The sequence below is a fragment of the Aotus nancymaae genome, unplaced genomic scaffold, assembly GCF_030222135.1.
Source record: "Aotus nancymaae isolate 86718 unplaced genomic scaffold, 86718_ANA_hifiasm-v0.15.2.pri h1tg000010l, whole genome shotgun sequence".
Classification (NCBI taxonomy): domain Eukaryota; kingdom Metazoa; phylum Chordata; class Mammalia; order Primates; family Aotidae; genus Aotus; species Aotus nancymaae.
Genome location: NW_026988421.1, coordinates 71,195,956 through 71,211,115, shown reverse-complemented (window position 1 = coordinate 71,211,115; position 15,160 = coordinate 71,195,956). Strand labels below are relative to the sequence as shown.

The 15,160-nt window shown below is 46.9% G+C and overlaps 1 long non-coding RNA gene across 4 annotated transcripts in view; it reads right to left on the bottom strand.

Annotated features, from left to right (window-relative positions):
- The window catches only part of LOC105709851 (uncharacterized), a 38,586-nt gene that overhangs the window by 2,329 nt on the left and 21,097 nt on the right, over nucleotides 1–15,160 (bottom strand). For 3 of the 4 annotated variants that reach the window (XR_010341823.1, XR_010341820.1, XR_010341821.1), the window contains 2 exons: nucleotides 8,699–8,863; nucleotides 6,116–6,333 (listed from right to left, as the gene is read on the bottom strand). This is a non-coding gene — a long non-coding RNA (uncharacterized LOC105709851). The remainder of the gene's footprint in view (nucleotides 1–6,115; nucleotides 6,334–8,698; nucleotides 8,864–15,160) is intronic. The other variant, XR_010341822.1, reaches the window with a different exon arrangement.

Sequence of the window (15,160 nt, the reverse complement as noted above, 5' to 3'; positions counted from 1 at the left end):
TAAGATATTCTCAAATGAAGGAAAAGTAACAGAATTTGACAATAGCCACTTGCCCTAGGATAATTAAAGGCAGTTCTCTAAACAGAAAGAAAATACTAAAATAAGAAATCTCAAAGCATCAGAAAGGAGGAGAAAAACAGTAAGTGTAAAAAATATTGGTCAACATTTCTTTCTCATTGTCACTTTTCTAAATTATGTTTGACAGTTGTCACAAAAATTACTCTGACATATTTCTGTATGCATACTGAGAAAATATTTAAGATGACTGTATTATAAATATAGGAGGGTACAATAGCGTGAAGGGTTATGAGTTTACTATATTTAAACTGCTAAGATATTAACATCAGTACACTAGATTATGTATATACACTGTAATACATCAAATAGCCATTTAAAAATCTATACGAAAAGATACACTCAAAACACACTACAGATAAACCAAGATGGAATTCTAAAGAACTTTAAATAACCCATAGGAAGGGGAAAAAAGCTCAGATAAACTGAAAATAGAACAAACAGAAAACCAAAGCAAAAAATAAAATGGACAAATTAAACCCTAAACATATCAATAATTACATAAAAATGCAAATGGTCTAAATATACCAATTAAAAGACAAAGTTGGACAGAATAAATTAAAATATGACCCAGCTATATGCTGTCTATAAGAAACTCACTTCAAATATAATGCTATGGTTAGGCTGGAAGTAAAATGATGAAAAAAAGATATCTCAGGCTAACATCCATTGGAATAATAAGTATATTAATACCAGATAAAGTACATTTTAGAGCAAAGAAGTTTACTGGCGACAGAAAGGAACATTATATAAGGATGAATAGGTTACCCACCAAGAAGACATAGCAATTCTAAACCTGTATGCACCAAACAAGAGATAAAAAACATGTGAAGCAAAAGCTGATCAAACTAAAATGAGAAATACATAAATCCACCCCTCTTTGAACAATTCATAGAACTACTGCTTCAACATAGAACTACTTTCAACAATTTATAGAATTAGTAACAGAAAATTAGCAAGGATATAGAACAACACCATCAAAGAACACTATCTGTTCAACAGATGGAGAAAACCCCACGCAACAACGGTAGAATACACGTTCTTTTTAAATGCCCATGGAACGTATTCTAAAGTGGACTGTATGTAGGCCTTAAAATGAACCTTAAAACTTTAAAAATAACTGAACTTATGTAGAGCATGTTCTCTGACTGCAATGGAATTCAACTAGAAACCAACAATGGAAAGATAATAGGAAAATCTCTAAACAATTGAAAACAAAACAACACATTTCTAAATAATTTATGACTCAAAGAGGAAATCTCAAGGGATATATAAACATATGTTGGACTAAATGAAAATGAAGATGCAAATGAAAATTAGTAGGACACCGCTAAAATAGTGCTGAGAGCATGATGGATAGCACTAAATGCCTACATCACAGAAGAGGAAGCATCTTAAGTCATTAATCTATGTTTACACCTCAAGAATCTAGACAAGAGCAAAATAAACCCAAGGCAATCAAGAGGGAATAACAAAAATAAAGGCAGACACCAATGACATTTAAAACAGAAAAGCTATAGGCAAAATAAATAAAACAAAAAGCAGATTCTTTTAAAAGATGGATAAAATTGACAAACCTTTAGCAAGACTGACAATGAAAAAAGAGAAAACACAAATCATCAGTATTGTGAATGAAACAAGATATCACTTCAGACCCTGAAGATTGAACAACTCTACACACGTAAATTTGACAACTTACATAAAATGTGTGTGTCCCTCCAAAACCAACTACAACTTACTGAATGTGAAATAGATATTTCAAATAGCCTATAGCCATTAGTAAATTTGAATTCAAATTAACAGCAATTCTATACAGTCTTTTCCAGAAAATTGAATAGGAGCAAATGCTTCCCAATACTATTGCCAGTATTACTCTCATAAAAAAGTAAGTCTGTCTTAGTCTGTAACCGACTGATAAATAAACAGCATTCAGACTGGGAAGGAAATAATAAAACTGCGCCTGTTTGCTAATGACATGATTCGTCTGTAACAGACTAAGAACGTGTTAAAAAAGAAAACCATAGGCCAATATTCCTCATGAATATATTCTTAACAAAATATTGGCAAATAAAACTCAGCAATATATAACAATAATTATAAACCGTGACCAAGTGAACTTTATTGCAGGGATGCAAAAGCAGTGTCAATATGTAAAAATCAGTCCATGTAATCCACTTTATAAACAGGCTAAAGAAGAAAAATCACACAATCATATTCATTGAGGAAGAAAATGTATTTGACAAATTTCAGCACCCTTGAGGGATCGGGGCATGGGGAATGATGGGCTGTTTAATGGTCTGGGCTTTCCTCTGGGTTGGTGAAAATATTCTGGAACTAGACAGTGGTGACAGTTGCACAACATTGTAAATGTCCTAAATGTCACTGAATGTACAGTTTATACTGATTAGAATGGTAAATTTTAAGTTATGTGTATTTTATGAAAATAAAAAATTAAATTCAACACCTATTCATAAAGAAACTCAGAAAAATAAGAACAGAGGGAAATGTCCTCAACTTCATAAAGAACATTGACAAAAACCTAACATTTAAATTATAGCTAATGGTGAAAGACTGGATAGTTTCCCCAAAGATCAGGAGAAAGGCAAGGGTGCTTCTCTTGCCACTTCTGTTCAGAAGCATCCTAGAGTTTCTAGACAGTGCAATAAAGCAAGAAAAAGAAATAAAACGTATTCAGGCTGGAGAGGAAGCAATAAAACTTCCCCTGTTTGTTAATGAGATGATTTATATATATATTAATATATATATTAATTTCTATATAGGAAATTCTAAGAAATTTACAAAAAAAAAGGCCAAAAAAGCAAAAAAACAAAACCAAAACAAAACTATGAATAATAAGTGAGTTCATCAAAGTCTCTGGATAAGATGTAAACGTACAAAGAAACCAGTGAATTTCTTTACACTAGCTTGAACACAGGGACACTGAAAATAAAAATTATAGTAACTAAAATTAATGAAATACTTAGGTACAAATTTAACGAAACATGTTCAGGACTTGTATGCCAAAAACTAGAGAATGGTGATGAAAGAAATTTAAAGAAAATTTTAAAAAATCTAAATAAATGAAGAAACATAATGTGTGCATAGACTGGAAGTCTCAACATGGGAAGATATCAATTCTCTTTGTTGCTTTTCAGGTTTAACACAATTTCTATCAAAATCTCAGCAAGATTTTTTGAAGATAGAGATGTCGCTCTAAAATTTACACAGAAATGCAAAGGAACTGGGATAGCTAAAACAGTTTTGAAAAAGAATAGAGTGAGAGGAGTCACTCTATGTGATGTTAAGATATTATTTAGCTACCATTATAAAGACTGTATAGCATTGGTAGAGAGTAAGTTACATGGATTAATGGAATAGAAGAGAGAACCCAGGAATAAACACACCCACACCAATAGGTCCAGCTGATTTTTGACAAAGGTGCAAAAATAATTCAATGGAGCAAACACAGTGCTGGAGAAATCAGACATTCACAGGGAAAAACCAACCTAACAGAAACCTGAACCCCAACCCAATTCTCACATCTGATTTTTAAAAATTAACTTTAAAAGGATAATGGATTTACATGTAAAATTTAAAACTATAAAACTTTTAGCAAAAAATAATAGAAACTTTTCAGGATTCAGGACTAGGCAAAGTGTTCTTAGATTTGATGCCAGAAGGAAAATCCATAAAAAGAAAAATTGATAAGTTGGATTCATCAGAATGAAAAAGTTTTACTCTGCAAAAGATCCTATTAAGTGGATGAAAAGACAATTTACAGACTGGGAGAAAATATTTGCAAACTATATATCTGACAAAGAAATAGTCTAAAATATACAAAGAATTCTCAGACATAACAAAAACTCCAGTTAGCAAACAGGCAGAAGTAAAGAGATATTCCACCAAAGAGATGGCAAATAAGCACATAAAACTGAGTGCCAGCAATGTGTAAATTAAAACCACTACACACTTATCAGAATGGCTAAAATAAAAATAAAGAAAATAGTAGCTGGGAGCAGTGGCTTACACCTGTAATCCCAGCACTTTGGGAGGCTGAGGTGGGTGGATCACCCAAGGTCGGGAGTTCAAGACTAGCCTGGCCAACATGAGTGAAACCCCATTTCTACTAAAAATACAAAAATTAGTGGGGAGTGGTGGTGGGGCCTGTGATCCCAGCTACTTGGGAGGCTGAGGCAGGAGAATCACTTGAACCCAGGAGGCAGAGGTTGCAGTGAGCTGAGATTGCACCACTGCACTCCAGCCTAGGTGACAGAGCAAGACTCTGTCTCAAAAAATAAATACATAAATAAATAAATACACCAGCAAATGCTGTCAAGGATACAGATAAGCTGGATCACTCATGCATTGCTGGTGATAATATAAAATGATAAAGGCACTCCAGAAAACAGTTTGTCAGTTTCTTCAAAAACTAAATATGCCACTACCATATGACCCAGGAACTGCATTCTTGGGCATTTATCAGAGAAATGAAGACATGCTTACATAAAAATCTGTACATGAAAGTTCATAGCAGCTCTTTAGGAAGTAGCTGAAAACTGGGAACACCCAAGATGACCTTTATTTGTTCTACAGTTTAAACAAACAATGGTACATCCATACCATGGAATACTGCTCAGTGGGAAAAAGGACCAAACTCTTGTTACATGAATCAACCTAAGTGAACCTGCTGAGAATCATGCCTTGTGAAATAGCCAGCGCCAAAACATTACACGCTGAATGATTTGATTTATATAACATTCTTGAAATGATAACAGTAAATGAAAATGGTGAAATGTGACTAAGGTTTAATAGAAATGTGGACCAGGTAAGGGTCTCGGCTCCCGTGGGTGAGGGCAGGGCAGGGTGTGGACAGGGATTCCTCTCCTAGAGGGAGCTGGGTGGGAAGTGGCTGTGGCTATAAAAGAGAAATGTGAGGGATCCTGGTGGGAAGGGGATGTTCTGTCTCTCCATGGTATCAACGTCAGCATCCTGGTTGTGACACTGTAGTATAGTTTTATAAGATGTTACCTTTGGAGGAAAGTAGGGGAAAAGTATACAAGATCTCTCTGTTTTACTTCTTAGAACTGTGTGTGGATCTACAATTATTTCAAAATAAAAAGCTTAATAAAAAAGAAATTACTAAAAAAGTTGCCTAGAAGATTTAACAAAACTAAACCAATTTGTGAATTTAATGACATCTTATAAAACATCTGATTTTATTACTTAATTGTTAAACTTCATCCATGCAATATGTAGACATTGCCTGAAACATTTCAACATATTACGAGGTTTATAAAGAAAAATGACAGTCCCCTGCCCTAATCCCCATCCCTAGAAGCATTCCATGTGAGTCTGTTGGCTGTTCCTTCTCACATTTACTTTTATGATTCTAAGTAAAATGCTTACACTGCTGGTTCTTGATTTTTTTATTTTAGGCGTGAACTGAATGATGGACTTCTTCCCCGGGGTAAATGACAGTCCTGTTCCCTTACATCCCCTCCCACAGCCCCCCCCCCACCCCCGCAGGCACACACCCTTCCCTCTCTACTTCCTTCCAATGGAATTAGATCATTATATTGGGTCAAATTAAAGTTTGAAACGGGACTCATTCTCTGTGGTGAGGGAGCTGCTGTTGAGACCCCAGGGAGAGAGGAGGCTGGTGACTGGGGAGGGTGACTGGGATGCAGAGAAGGAGATGTGGCTCTGAGGTAGGCATTGATGACAGAGAGGCTCCTAGTCTCTGGCCTGGGTGTCTGGAAGATCGGAGGCTTGGAGTGGAGAGGGCCGGGCATGAGGGGTGTGGGGTGTACAGGGAGGCATGAAATAAACCATCTGGATCTGAGAGAGGAGGTGGGGCTGCTGATGCCACGCAGGCCCCATTGCGCAAAGACGGACACAGAGCCTGTGGGGCCAGGTGGTGAACCCACAGCACTGGAGCCCAGACAGAAGGAGGGTCTGGGGTGGAGGCCTGGCCACTGGAGACTCCAGGGTGTGGTGACTGGAAGAGACCAATGTGCAGGTCCTCCCTGGGTGGACCTACCTTTTCCTGGTACTGCGCCGGGAGGAGTCCAGGGACTGGATGAGGGCAGTGGCATGGCCGATGAACATGGCATAGCAGGTGGCACCCACGATCATGCTGAGCATGGTGAAGCAGACATCAGACATGCCCACCGGCACCTGCCACCCTCAGCAGATGTGGAGCATGTGGCTCATGGCCTTGAAGAGCACATAGGAGTACTGCTTCCCCCAGGAGTTGTTCTGTGGACAGATGGGTGGTGGCAATGGATGAGAGGGAAGGCCCTTCTTACTAGCAAGAAAAGTCCCTGCCACCTCCTCCCCTCAACCTAACTTTCTCAGTGGCTGGGCCCAGGGCTCCCCGACCTTGCTGTTGGCTGAAAGCCTTGGGTGAGGGGCAGGAGGCCCACAGAGGCAGCCTGTGCTGTCAGCTAGTCCCCGACTTGCACCTTCCTCTTGCAGTGGGGGCAGGGATCAGACTGGAAGCCCCAGTAAAGGTATGGAAGCCAGCCCCTGGCCCCATCCCCAGCCCCTATGGGGCAGCTTGGCACTTCCTGGCTATAGCAAAGGCCCGGGGCTGAGCCACACTGCTGTCCTTCCCTTGCTAAAATAGCTCCACCCCTACCCCATAAACAGCTGCCAAGTGAAGCCCATTTCCCCACTGACCTCAATTATAAAACCAGATATGCTTCCCCCTGGGGGGACAAGCTCTGGCAGACTGAGCCAAAAAACACTGTCTTCATTTTGGGTGAGCAAAAGTTAAAGCTACAAGCTACCTGGCCTCCTGCAGGAACCCTGCCTGCCTCTGCCAGGGCTGAGGCCACCAGTTCTCCTCCCACTACCCCCAAGGCAAACTCTCTGGAACACACAAGGTGTGGGGACAGGAGGAGGGAAGCTCTTGGCTATTTTTGTATACAAAGCCAGCTGGTGTCTCAAGGAAGGCTCAGCGTGGGAACACTGGGATGGGAAGGGCCATCTCTTGAATTTAGTGCATGTGTGGGTCTGCCATCCTCACACAGGGAAAACACTGTCCCAAATGAAGGCCAGTTGAACCAGACAGATGCCAGCACCGGCCACCTTCATGGTGTCTTTCTGCTCACAGGGCAGATGCCTGAGCCACAGTGCAGAAACCTACCCAGGCCCACAGAGCACCTGCTGGAGGCCCAGTCCCCAGGGGAAGGCCCAGGAGCCCATGAGCCTCGAGCCATATTCAAGGTCAACCAGACTGCCCTGAGCAGAGCTGAGCTGGCTCCTCGGGTCTGGTGGCTCAGTCTAGACTGGAGTGGGGGCCATCAGGGCTGATCCCCAGTGGTGGAAGGAGCCTAAGTTCCCAGCCTTGGGGTACGGGACAGGCCCCCAGCAGCCTCCAGTCAGCGCTTCTGGCCTTTACAGCTGAGAACAGGGAATTCAATCCATTTGGCTGATTCATTTACACTTAGCTCATCGAAAGGCTGTAAAGGCCTGTTTGATGCTGAAAGACGCCTCAGGGTCTCTTTCACCTCTTTGAAAGCTGATTCTTCCTCCTCTGGGGCCCTGGGAATTTGCCTTCAGACCAAACCAAACTGACTGGGAGGGAGCCTGGGAAAGGCAGGGGTTCACCAGAGACAGAGAAAGGCTCATAGCTCCAGGGGGTCTTCCATCCAGCCTGGAGCCCACCTCATCCACAGGACTGGAAACTCTGCCCTGTGGCTTCTGAGGCCCCAAGTCCAACTTCCCTTCCCCACCCTGACCCATTCACAAGGTTGCAGGGATAGGGTGGGGTCAGGCTCCAGCCAGCCTGCCATCCCCTGTGGGACTCCACCTGGGAGCAGGATATGCTGGGGAACGGGGGCAGCCCGGCTCTGCTGCTGGAGTAGCAAGTGGCCACGCACTATCTGGGAGTCTGCGTGGGCTGCGAATAGTACCCTCGAAGGCATCTGTTTTCTTGGGCTCAACTTTTTGTTTTTTTATTATTTATTTATTCATTTTGACACAGGATCTTGCTCTGTCACCCAGGCTGGAGTGCAAGTGAGCTCAAGGGATCCTCCTGCATAGCAGGCACATGTGCTTGCCAGCACACCCGGCTAATTTTTAAAAAATAAATTCTATTTATTTTTCATAGAGTCATGAGTCTTCCTATGTTGCTCAGGCTGGTTTCCAATTCCTGGGCTCAAGCGATCCTCCTGCGCTGGAGTAATCAAAGCACTGGGATTACTGGTATGAGCCACTGCACCCAGCCTCAGGCTCAGCTTTTAAGGACTTAGCTTCTAGGGGGCAGAGGCAGGAGGGCAGGAGCTGCCAGCCCAGCATTAGCACACTTGGTACAACCTGAGACTGCCAGGTCTTAGTCTCCCTGGGTAAAATCAAGGCCAAATATTGAGGCTCCCAGTTGCAATGGAGGCTGTGAGAAGGTGGAGGTACCAGCTCCCAACCCAGAGCTGTGAATGGATTCCTGGACTGGTCGCATGTGATTGGGCTTATACTGGGTAGAGCTACGTGCCCCTCAGTGCCAGGCAGCACTCAGGTGCCTACATGCTGGAACTCAGAAGTTCCAAGTCCACATCTTGCCTCCCTACCTCTGGAGAGCCTGTCTATGGCCCAGGGAGAGGGCCGGGCTGGGCGCACTCACCAACCATGTTGTTGATGGACACCCAGCAGTTGTCAGGAAGTCCTGCAGCATGGGCACCAGGACCTGCAGGCAGCCGTCCTAGTGGCAGAGCAGGAGAATCATGCCAATGAGGTTCATGATGTGCACCACAGCGCTGGCCAGGTTGTACATCACGTGGAAGATCTGCTGGCAGAGGAGAAGTTGGCGGGGATAGGTGAGCAGCCAGGAGGGGCAGTGGCCCCTTTCCCTGCCCTGCAGCTGCTGGTGGACACTCCTTTACATGGACTCCACAGGGCACCCGCTTGGTTTAAGTCCAGGAAGGGGGTGGGGTGGGAAGCCATCAGTCCAGGCCTCAGAAGAGGAAGACTGCAGGCTGCAGGGTCCCACAGGGACATCTGACATCTATACAGATGGGGGCTCTTCCTGAAAGGTCTAACCATCCAGGACATGTGGAAGGACACCTAGAGCCCCATGCAGCCCAGAAGTGGGCAGAGAAGCCACTTCCTCAGCTTGCCTGGAGTGTGAGGACACCAGGGAGAAAAGCCTGCCACCCTGAGGCTCCTCAGGGAACCAAGGTCTGCAGACATGCCAGGGATGTGTTTCCCTAAATCTATCACTAAATTCTCAAGACCCACACAGGACAGGCATGGAATTGCAGAGGAAGCAGCACAGGCTCAGGTCCCAAGTTCAGGCAGACCTTGATCCCAAGCCCAGGTCTTTCCCAGTTCCTAGCTCTGTAACCTTGAACCTCTCTGATCATATTTTCTCACCTGGAATATGGTGATAAAAATTCTTATCTGAGTGGGCTGTCAAAGGATTAAATTATATATACAAAGTGCTTAGTAATGTGTAGAAGAGTGTCCAGTAAATTACAAACCATTATTAATTGCTAAGTTGTGATTAATAATTAATCTTCATGACTAGTTAATATGTATTTGGGGTAATGCTCTCCTTTACAGCACCCTCAACCCCAGCCGCTGTCACCAGCACCTCTCCACTCCTGCAGCTTCAGGTGGGGGCCGCACTGTAGCTGGGCAGGGCCAAGGTGGGCATATCCCCACCCACTTCCAAAGCTACCATGCTGGGGTCTCCTTGGTGACAGGGAAGTGGGGGATGGAGAGGTAGAGGCAAGTCTAGAGGAAAGTCTCTGGAAGTTCTGACCTTGCTTCTGTGACCTGGGAGACTTTGGAATTAGTCTAGCCACCTAACCCCCATTCTGATCCCTCCATCCTATTTCCAGGCAAAGACAGCCCTCTTGGAGGGGGGCTTGAGTCAAATGCCACAGACACCTAGCTTAAGCCCATTTCAGATGTAAAAACTAGGCCCAAAGAGACAGAGCCTAGAAATAGCCCCTGTCTACTGGTCTTCCAGCTCCAGCCCTGTAGCTAGTGGCAGGATATTCTGATACTAGTGACCAAATATGAATACTTTTTGTCCCAGCTCATCACCTGCAGTCATATCCACCTGTGGCCCCGATCAAGGGCATGACCCTGAATGTTCCAGCTGCAAATCTGGGAGTCTTTTCAGGATGAAGTGGACAGCAAAAGGTTCATGGGGTCTGGTAGCTTAAGCTTGCCCCATCATTTCCCCGTGGCCCTGGTGACAGAGGGGACAACAGTGCCACACCTGACTGTGGACATGAAATTCCGTAGCCACCCTCTATTTAAACCCACAAAAATCTTTTGCTGAAGATCTTGTTCATCCATTTTATGCCAAGGCTCAGAGAAGTAAATTAACTTGCCCAAGATGACAGTGGCAGTGGAAGGGCCAGATGTTGGAGTCAGGGCTGCCTGATTCTGAGCCCTGTAGCCACCATGTGGGAGTATTAGATTGACCTAGTGAGGAAAGGGTAGCTCTCCATAGTTCCATTTTGTGAATAAAACAACTCAGACCTAAAGTGGCTGAATGATGTCCCCAGATTCACAGAGCAAGCTGGACCCGAGGCCAGGCAGAGAACTTCCCAGCTTCTCGCCTCCCCAGGCCCTGCACACAGGGCGATGATTACGGTGCTGTGTGTCCTGCAGCCCAGCACCACTGGGGCACAGAACAGCTCTGGGGCTGTCAGCGTTTGAGCTCCTGACTGAATTGACACCACTCAGCCTCTGTCATGGCCTGGAAGGAATGGTGGGCACTGGAGAGCAGGCTAGTCTGTGGCTGGGCTGGGGCCTGGGTCTGGGACTCAGAGCAGATCTGAGTATGAAGCTGGGGTCTCTGGTCCATTCTCTGTGGCTGTACTCAGGGACCTAGATCCTGAGGCCCTGAGGCCCTGAGGCTCTCCTCAGAGGTCCCTGAGCATCAGAGCCCCCAGCACAAGCCTGGGGGAAGATCCCACTTTTGCTTCCTTAACACTTAGGTGAACGTGACACATCTGTGACCTTGGGCAAATCCTAACCTTTCTATGTCTTGGTTGACCAGGATGTCACTAGCTCCCCAGCTCACCCAACACTCTGGTGTCTGAGCTAAGACACCAGGGGTTTGGGGGTTGGCGAGCTACACAACGCCATTCACAGTCTCAGAGCCGGCCATCCTCCACACCTACCTCCCCACCACACCACTTCAGCACCCCCAACTCAAACAAGCTAGACAACTGCCCCTGGCTTTGCAAGGTTGCTTGTGACTTAAACTAGCTAGGGAAGTGCTCTGGGCACACCCACCACAGACACAAGGGTCGGGTCATTATTATTAAGCTCCTTCACTTCCCAGCTGCTGGGACTGCACCTGTGTCCCTCCCAAAGTCCTATGTTGAATTCCTAACCCCTGATGTGATGGCATTTGGAGATGAGGACTTCGGCAGTCATCAGGTCATGAAGTTGACACTCTCATGATTGCGATGAATGCCCTTATAAAGAGACCAGACAGAGACGGTCACTCTTTGTCCTGTGAGGGCACAGGGAGAAGGCAGACATCTACAAGTCAGAAAACAAAGGCCTCACCGGAAGCTCCCATGCTGAGACTCTCAACCCAGACTTCCAGCCTCCAGAGATGTGGGAAGTAGTGTTTGTTGTTTCAGCCCCACGGCCCCTGGTGTTTATGTTATTGCAGGCTGAGCTGACTGAGACAGCAGCCTTCAGAACCTGGCCCTCTGCCACAGTGGGGAAAGCGGCGCAGGAGGCCAAGGGCACTAGAGGCACAGACGAGGGCCCGTGGGAGCAGAATGGCAGCCTCCCTGAGGCACGTGGCTGAGTGCTGAGCTGGGGTAATGAGGCAGGCCTGCCCCAGGGTTGAAGAGTCCAGGACAAGAGGCAAATCAAGTTCCACAAGCCATAGATTCGGATATTTAAAGTCGTAGTCAAGCCAACAGACTGTTAAAGAAAATATATTCTATCCTCCTACCTTGACAGAAGATACCATCATAACACCCTGGAGGGCCAGGCTTGAAATGAGAGCTCTTAGAAAACCACATCTGAGCACACCCCGCCTTCCTTTTCTTCCCTGACTGTGCCCCCACCCCGGGGGACCCTGGCCCACAGCCAAGCTACATCCATGCCACTCCTGTGAACAGCCACTTGTAAGTAGGTCAAGGGGCGGGCACAGAGGCAGGATGGCCCCCTCAGGACGCAGCCTGGGAAGGGGCCTGCTCAGGCTCTGGCAGCAAGCTCAGAGGTGTCTGTGCCAAGAAATGCAGGGTACCCAAGTGTGGTCAAGAGTTGCAAAGAGCCCCACCGAGACTCCTCACCATGGGGAGAGGAGCCCTCTGGAGTGTGGGCCAGCTGGGCCCTTCTTCCCTGGGTCTCGGGGCAGTACCCTCAGAGGGACCCACATGTCTATGCCATGCCCCCTGGAAGTCAGCCTGTGTCCGTGCCCAAGAAAGCCCCCCTCCATATGGAGGTCAGGGAGAAAAATCTTGCCCTTGTTTGCCCAGAGCTCACAGTCTGGCTGGGGAAGGAAGCCACACCCAGGAAAGGGACTTGTGAACATGTGTGTAGAAACCCAGCAACAGAGGAAGGCAAACAGGGCACACCGGCAAGGTCAGTAGAGGCTGGTCCAGGCTCTGAGCACCTGCAGCCTAGATGTTGCTGTGGGGCTGGGCAGCACAGCTGGTGGTAGAGCCCACAGCTGCAAGGACGCTGTTCTCCTCCCACCACTGGCTCGTCAAGGTGGCAGGAATTCTGCTGAAGGTTTCTTTAGCTGCTGAGGGTATCAAAGTCTAGGACATCTCTGGAAGCACCCTGAGTGGGGTCCCCTTGACTGAGGAGCTCCCAGGATGCAACTGTGTTGCCCCATCACAAGGGCCTGTGGAGATCGGCAATGCTCCTCCTCTGATGGAGGCAAACTTCCCTGTGCCCCTGTGTCAAGCCCTGGGACACCCCCAGTTCCTTGCTTCTGTCATGCCTGAGACACACAAGTAGACTCTAAGAGTGACACAAATGAGTTCACATGTCCAGCTGTCTCTATCTTTACATGAACACATCATCCAAACCTGTTCCATCTAACAACTGGTGTCAAGTTGCGTGAGGCTGAACGACAAAAACCCACCAGCCAGCCATGAGTCTCTCACCCCTCCCCACATCCCATCCACCAGCAATCCAGGTCCTTTTGGCTCCACTGCCTAAGTGGACATCTTAAAGCCATCTACTTCCCACCAATCCCAATATGACTCCAGTCTGAACACCCCAAAGATAATGGCCCCAACTGCTTGATGAGGCTTTCCACCTCTCCAAGTCATTCTCAACCAAGCAGCTAGAAAGACCTCTTGGAGACATAAATCAGACCATGTCACCCTCTTACCATAAACCTTCCAATGACATCCCACTGCACCCGTGGATACACTCCAACTGCCGACTGTGGCCCTCGGCATCCTGGTCCCCAACTATTGGCCTCCCTGACTCTGCCCTAGGCCATCTCTGGCCACAGTGGCCTTCTTTCATGTCTTTAATGCCACAGGCCAGTTCGCGCTTGCCCCAGGGCCTCAGTACTGGGCTTGCTCTTCCATCTGCCTGCGTGTTGCCTCCAGCTCCTTCTCGTCATCCTGTCTGGGCTCAAAAGCCACTTCCATGGGAAGGAAGGACACTGGATCCCTGTGTGTCACACAGCCAAGGGCCCTCCCTTCCCTTTCTCACCATGACTCTTCACCCTGATATATTTCCTTCCTGGAGTTCTCACCATCTAAAATGACATTCACCGACTTGTGTGCTGCTGTGCGAGGCAGGGCTCTTCTCCATTTCTCACTTCTGTGTTCCTCCACACTTAGCACAAGCAGGCATCAGAAGTAACTGCTGATTGCCTGAATAAATGCACATATGTCTAAATGAATGAGTCGGTACCATACGGGAGCTCAAGAAAGCCTCTGACCATGGCTAGAAAGAGTCCCAGACTGTCACAGGCCACAGTGACTGCTCTTTTGGACAGATCACCCTAGGCCTTAAAGACAGAGCATCGAGGGGGGTGCATTTTCCTGCAATGGCCTCCTTTCCTTTTGCATCACTTTTGTTTTTCTTTTCATCACTCCTTTTCTTCCAAGATCGGGTCTTTGTCTAATTTTGCCTTTACCATGATCTCAGCAGTGAACATGGCACAGAGCGTGTGGTAACGTTTCAGGAACTGAGAAGGGCTTCACGATGAAGGTGAAGTTGGTGATGACAGTGACGAGAATGGTGGTAGGCAGGGCTCCTGCTAGCGTAGACATTTGAAGAACTAAAAGTCACCCACTCTGGAAGATGCAGTCCACAGGGAACCTGCCCTTGTCCCTGTGAGAAGAAAAGTGCCTTCTCCTGCAGGGGACCCAGACTTCCGTGTCCTACTGAGAGCATGGTGGTGGTGAAGCCTGGGACTGCAGTGAGGAGGGCTGCGGGTACTGGGTGGGTGCAGGTGGGAGGGCTGGAGGGGCATGTTGCAGATGGTTTTTAGACATCGCAAAGCTAGAGCACCAACACAGCACAGTCTGAGCTGCCTGGGAAGAGCTGGTCAGGCTAGGGGGTGCCCTAGATTTGAGGACACTCAACTCACCTGCACCACTCTGCAGCACCCAAGACATGGTGCTGAGAACAAGGCTGGACGTTGCTGGGAGAGGCTGCTAAGCACTGGTGTGTCACTGTTGGCTGGGGCCACAGGTTACCCGAGAGTCAGTTGCACCAGGCGAAGATTTACCTTGCTCTTTATATTTCATTAAAACTCCCTCTTAATGATGTTGGTTCTGACTGCAGGGGTTGAGCACCTTCATTTCCAGGCCCCTTCAAGCCTTGCCAGGCAGGCAGTCTGGGCAGCTCACTCTGCCATACATGGCACTTGAGGAAGCCCTGCTCTCAGTCCTTCTGCAGTTTCTCAACTGCAGTGCAAGGACAGAGCCACCCATCTTCCACTGTGGGTGGATACTGCCTTTTCCACCCCCAACCTCAGTTTCCTCATCTGTGGAATGGGTAATTGCCAGCTCTCAAGGCTATCATGGGGGTCAGGTGAGATCATAGCCACCAATGGCACATGGTAGGCACTCGGGACATGTTGGTTCCTTTCCTTCCCTGTCTTTCCAACCCTCCAAACAAAGAG